The sequence below is a fragment of the Mastomys coucha genome, unplaced genomic scaffold, assembly GCF_008632895.1.
Source record: "Mastomys coucha isolate ucsf_1 unplaced genomic scaffold, UCSF_Mcou_1 pScaffold20, whole genome shotgun sequence".
NCBI lineage: Eukaryota > Metazoa > Chordata > Mammalia > Rodentia > Muridae > Mastomys > Mastomys coucha.
In genome coordinates this window covers 49372365-49378639 of record NW_022196903.1, presented here as the reverse complement: position 1 = coordinate 49378639, position 6275 = coordinate 49372365, and the positions used below count along the sequence as shown (strand labels likewise).

The window sequence follows — 6275 nt, the reverse complement described above, 5'->3', positions numbered from 1 at the left end:
TCTTTGCGTGTTGGAATGACTGCAAAATCTCAACCTGTCCTCTATGGTTGCTGAACAATAATCGCCTAAAAAGAGCGTTGCCAGGCTGGGCCAGCTGGCTGTCTCCCATTCCTGAAACTGAATGTTCTTAGACACACACGCTCTCCTCCGCCCCTTCTGCTGCTGGCTGACTTAGTGTAGCACCATGTCACACTCACAAGTGCCTGAAACCGAGGCTCCTGCATGGACTAAAAAGGGGTGTACAGCAGCCCTTTAGCTCTAGCAAGGCAGCCTGACATCTCTGCCCAGATTAGGGCGCCAACAACTGCATATGGGTGGTGCATCTCCAGTTTGAAGTGTACAGACCCAGGTCCTTATCCTCGGCACACTCCGTTAACCCCTGTCTCTGTATTTCTCATCTGTGGAAAGGCACAATAATTACAGGAACCACAGGACTCTTGAGTTAATGCATATGCATAATGCACTGTAGATGGAGGCATCTACAGTGTCTGGCCATTTCCTGCTACTTCACTGTTTTTTTTCTCCCCTTATCCTTCTCCCTGTTTTCCTGGTTTGGTTTTGCTGGGTTTAAAATGCATCTCTAAAGTACATTAGCCGGCAGACTGCAACAGCCTGTGCGCTGCCATGGGGGGTGCCCTTCAGCCTCAAATATCCACTTAAGTTGTTATTGAAGTTAAAAAAAAAAAAAGCCACAAGTGATGTGCACAAGTCTAAAGCACATAACTTCCTGAGTTTCTATGTATCGGAAGTAACTCCAGACCCCAAGTGCTTTGAAGGTCTGCCCAGGCCAGTAGGAAGCCCAAAGGCATCCCACTTGTGACCACTATCACTACTTTATAGTTTAGAGAGGATAGCTTTTAGAAGAAGGCTGGGGCTGGCTAGGAAGTTTATCGGTGGAAACCCTGATCTTGTAGAAGACTAGGATTCATTCCCAGCATCCACACAGTGGTTCAGGGACATTATACCCATAACTCTAGTCCAGGGGATCCAATGCCCTCTTCTGACCTCTAGGGGTACCAGGCACATGGTGGTGTACAAACATACATGCCCGAGAAGACTTACACAGAAAGTAAAAAGACTGAACGGTAAAAACAAGGCTGGAGTGTCTGATGATTATAATACTAACTGGTGGCAAGAAACCCTCTTCTGACCCTCTCTGAGGTGACGAAGGCTTCTAGCAAGGACAATGAGGCACACGAGCTTTTAAAGTCACACAAGTCTGCCCAACAAATGCCCTCTTTTGCATCCAAGGACCCCAGGCACAGAAGAGGAATGCCAGTGTCCCACTGGAAACTTCTCCTCAGAGTGTCCCCAGAGTGTGTGTGTGTGTGTGTGTCAGAGATGCTTCTGGCTTGTCCTGAGGCCATTAGACAGGCTTCTTGGATTTCTGTGCAGAATATCTATCCAACTCAGGTTCTCACACTCACGGCTGACCCTCCAAGCATGCAGAAGACATTGTTCCCAAAGGAGAAGGGTGCTTGCCATCCTACAACAGAGTCCAGCGTGTTCCTCTCCCAAGTTTGCTCGCCTTGAGCTCCAGGCTAGGTATCCAGGGGAATGGCCACAATTACTCAGCCCTGCATATCTCCAAAGGCCTTTAAAGGCCATTTGTGGCCAGAAGTAAATGGCTAGAGATAATGCATAGACACATACACACTCTGGCACCTGACCTCGGCAGGCTTGCAGATAAGCCTCAGGACACAAGCTCTGTCACCAGGAACTGTGTGACCTTGGATAAGTCACTTTTCCCTCCGGAACTGGCTTTCTTCCTGGGGGATGGTCCAGTATCCTCAATCCTTGTCTGATTGTGCAGGTTCCCAGATCTCTCCTAATAGCTAGGACCCTTCCTAGGAACATCCCCTACACCGGTGAGATCCACCCCTTTTGTTCTCGAGGGGAGGGGTGGGGGGTGACGTGGGGAAGGGAAGCAGAGCCCCCTTGGGGCATCAGGCCTAAGAGGCCTCCAGGCCAGAAGCTCATTACGGAAGAGTACTGTCCTGGGAGGTCACCAGGGAGCCCTGAAGTGACCTGGTGTCGCCATGGTTCCTTTCCACCCGTGGCGGGCGGGGAGCGAGTGGTTGCAGCTAGGGCTGCACGAAGCAGCGCCGGGTCGTAGTAGTCGTGGCTGGGGACTACAGGCTGGAAAGGGTCTTGGGCACTCTCACGTGCCCAGTGTCCCTGACACTGCGGGAGGCCACTCCACCTCGGGACTGTCCCAAATACCCTCCGCGACAACCCCAGTTGACCACTTAACCCAGGGCCCGGACGCGAGCGGAGCAGCTACCTGCAGTTGGCCGTAGCCCTGCCGACTGGACTTTAGCTGGCGCCGCCGTCCCCGCTGTCCCGATCTTCCCCGTAGCCTCGAGGATCCCGGTTGGTCTTCGGACAGTGCCTGGCGTTGCTTCAGCCGCCTGGCTGAGCTGGGCTCTGTGCTCCTCGCTCGCTCCTAGCCGGGCTTAGGCGCTGCCGGGACGCGGAGGCGGAGCCGCCGCCCCCACCTGCTCCTGGCGGCCGCCCCGAGCCTCGCCGCCCGGCGCACAGGGACGCGGCCCAGAGGGCGGGGTCCTTCTGGCACCCAGGAGGCGGTCCTGGCTGCGCAGCGCAGCTCCCAGGTACAGAGTCCCGAGTGTGAGCAACTGGGACAATGGGGCCAAGGGCTGGAGTTCCTCTGCATGCCACCTCGTCTATATATTACAAACATTTCTGAGCCCTCGCTAAGCCCCAGACAACGTTATAAGCAAGGGGACAAAGGGAGAATGGGACAGCCTGTTGTCCCGTTGAGCCTGAGCAGGTACATACAATCCAGAGCCAAGAGGACATCCAATTGTGCACAAGCAAAGGGACACCCAATTCAGACCTGGGCTTAAGAGGCAGGGGTGGGTGTGTGGGTGGAAAGAGCTGGGGGCGGGGGGCGGGGGGTGGGGTAGAGAAGCTTGCTCCCAGAGAAAGGTGGCAACACAGGGAGGTAAGTAGCTCTTGGGTGGGGTTGAAGGGGAAAGAAGGCAGTTTGAAATCTAGAGTAAGCCTTCCGAGTGAAGCAAGTCGTTGTCCCATTTCCCTGTCCCACTGTCCAGAACTTAGAGGATGCTGGAGATTTGTACCCGAGGCTACTGTGTACACTTTGCTGCTCCAAGAGCAGCAATTCAGTCTGGCATTTCCTGACTCTCACATCTTAGGCATTCCTGCCAGATAAGGATGTCCTGCTGGACTCTTGACTGGTCCTTTAGTATTTGAGGTTCTTCTGTGAGCTTGTTGCTCTGCAGGGTCCTACAGTGCATTAGCTAAGGAGCCAGGCTCTCTACCTTCAAACCCTGGCTCCAGAACTGGGAACACACTTGAGAGAGTCGGTGCCAGCAGCTGGCTACCACACCTGCTTGTAACCTATCTCTCCATTCACGTGGTCCAAGTTTATATCCCCAGTAGACCTCAGCTACTTTCCTAGTTACGTATGGTTATAGCCTGACAAACTTGCGGTTATAGCAAAGATTAATAACACACCCAGGATGTCTTTCACTTTTGTGCTGACAAGTATTCAGCTTTCTCTTGATTTAGGTGAAGAGGGGTTTATGTGTAGAACCAGAATACCATGAGCCCAGACATGAGACATGAATAATATGCTTCAACTAAAAGTCACTAACCATTCTGTATGAATAATTGCCAAGGGCAGTCTTGAGTCTCACTCTCGTTACTTAATTACTTGTGTTCTGATTCAAAAAGGAAGGAAAGCTCAAATTGTAGAGAAGAATTATTTCCATGATCATGTAGAAATCCCACCAGGTCTTCTATGGAGCCCCAAAGCACAAACTAGTTGCACGGACATAGTCATTTATCTTGCAAGTTTCTGGAGGATATACTAATTCAGCTTTTTAAATGCTTGACTCAAAGCGAAGGTGTCTGTAGAGTGGGGCTATTTGGGGCTGAAAGCGTCATGAAGTTTTTATGTTCAAGAGCTCAGTGTCTCATGGCACATGTGGTACTTCCTGCATCCTTTTTCTCTGGGAATTGCAACAGGATTAAGCCCCTGGAAGCCATGTTCCAAACAGCTAAGTTGCTCTCCCTGTTGTCTCTATGGGCAGAATCCAGAATGATGACCAGTTAAAGATGAAAGACTAGAGTGCCAGAGCCTTTCCTGATCACCTAGACTTCCTTAGCATACTTACCTAGTGGAGTTCAATTCCCAGTTCTGCCAAAAGAAAACAAAGCAAACCCCCTCAAACAACAATAATAAACCTTATCAAAGCTAATAAAGGGATAAGTTAAATAGGGATAGATGAGATGGCTTGGCTAATAAAGGCACTTGCTGCTACCTGGCGACCGCAGTTGGCTTGATGGATTGAAAGTGGGAGTCGTGTGTATCTCTGTGTCTGTGTGTGTGTGTGTGTGTCTGTCTGTCTATCTATCTCTGCCCTTCCATTCCCTATTCTCTTTATGCTCCGGTACCTAGTGATGCTACAACCAGATTTCAACCAAGAAACAACTAATGTGTTACCACCACTATCTACAATAGATAGAGTAGAAGATGGCGACAGTGTGGTATTACTAGGCACCTGAGACAAAGCCAGCAGCCGTCCAACTCTGACTATTTATTAGAAGAAAAAGTGATGTTTGTATAAAGCACTGATATGAGGAGCTCTTTCCTCCTCTCTCCCTTACTTTCTTTCTTTTTTTCTTTCTTTCTTTCTTTTTTAAGATTTATTTACTAATTATATGTAAGTATACTGTAGCTGTCTTCAGACACACCAGAAGAGGGCATCAGATCTCATTATGGATGGTCGTGAGCCACTATGTGGTTGCTGGGATTTGAACTCATGACCTTCGGAAGAACAGTTGGCGGTCTTAACCACTGAGCCATCTCTCCAGCTCCCCTTTCTTTCTTTCTAACATTAGTATTTATTTATTTACTACCCATTTCTTTCCAAAGAAAAGAGTCTTATTTGGAAAAGAACACTTTTCAGAGATCCAATCTTACAGCTAAATGTATTTCTAATGGAAAAATGTAACTCTGGGAGAATAAACCTTCCCATCTCCTCCCATTGTTGGCCAAACACCTGCAATAGCTCACTTCCAGGTGTATGTTTATGTCAGTTCTGCAACTTTTTGGGGTCTTTAGGAGGAAATTACCAAGGAAACCCAGGTGGTTTACCACATGTCTTCGCTTAACCTTGTCAAATATTTACAAACCAGCTATTACATGGTAAAAGCGCTCTGCTTGGTACTCAGAGAACAAAGATGGATTTGCAGCTCTGTCCTCTGGGAAGTAGCAGCTTAGCCATCAGGAAGGTGAGAGGAGGAGATTCTGTGTGAAGGATGAGTACATCCTGGATGGGGAGCTGATACAGAAGTGATGGACTTGCGAGAGAGCCTGATGGAGGAGGGAGGTGCAGACACCAGACTGTGCCTTCATGGATGCACAGACATATCTAATGCCAGGGTCTGAGAAGGAGGCCTTCAGGGATGAGAAAGTCTGAAAGAGCTTGGAATTCCAAGTCTAAAACGAAACTCAAGAACCTTATGGGAAAAAGTTTGTATGTAAACAAATTGCACTCATTTTGAGTTTAATGTTCATGCTGAGGTACTCACGCTCTTGGTCAACCGATGAACTATTTCTGTCAGCTAGGATGATTCTCATGTGTAACTTTGTCACGGGTCATTACCTCCAGCCCAGGAAAGTCACAGATCTGGCAGTTAGTTTTGTCTTTTCTAGAATTTTATATGCTCTAACCATATATGGTGACTTGAGACTTGCCCGTATGTTCTGTATGGCTTGTGTTTGTTTGCTTGTTTTTGTTTTGTTCTGTTTTTACTGCCAATTAGTGTTTCTTTGTATGAATGGGCTAGTGCTTGTTAGTGGACATTTGGGGTTTTTTTCAGCTTGGGAATATTACAGAACTAAGTTCCTCTGAACATTCACGTCACAGTCTTTCTGTGAATAATCACCTTTAATTTTATAAGTCATTAGCACTTACAATAACAATGACCTAAGGACCATAATGAGGCACTAAGTCACACCTACAAAGAAAGCCTTAATAAAACATAGCAAATATTGTCAAAGATGTCAGCAACTTGGAACCTTCGTCCATTGCTCAGAAGAATCTGCAGTGATCCAGGCTCTAGGATACTTCACATGCTGGCGAGCTATGTTTCAACTTGACACAAATTGGGAAGAGGGATCTCAATAGAGACCATGACCCCATCAGACTGGCCTGTCTGTGGAGCATTTTCTTGATTGATGACTGAGGTGGGAGGGCCCTCCCTGCCCACTCTAAGCAGTACCA

At 48.3% G+C, this 6275-nt stretch overlaps 1 protein-coding gene across 1 annotated transcript in view; it reads right to left on the bottom strand.

The window, feature by feature from the left end:
* Wipf3 (WAS/WASL interacting protein family member 3) overlaps positions 1–2650 on the bottom strand; it is a 79519-nt gene extending 76869 nt beyond the window's left edge. The window contains exon 1 of the mRNA XM_031381967.1: positions 2285–2650. The gene's annotated coding sequence lies outside the window, so the exon portion shown is untranslated. The remainder of the gene's footprint in view (positions 1–2284) is intronic.
* Positions 2651–6275: the final 3625 nt, after the last annotated feature.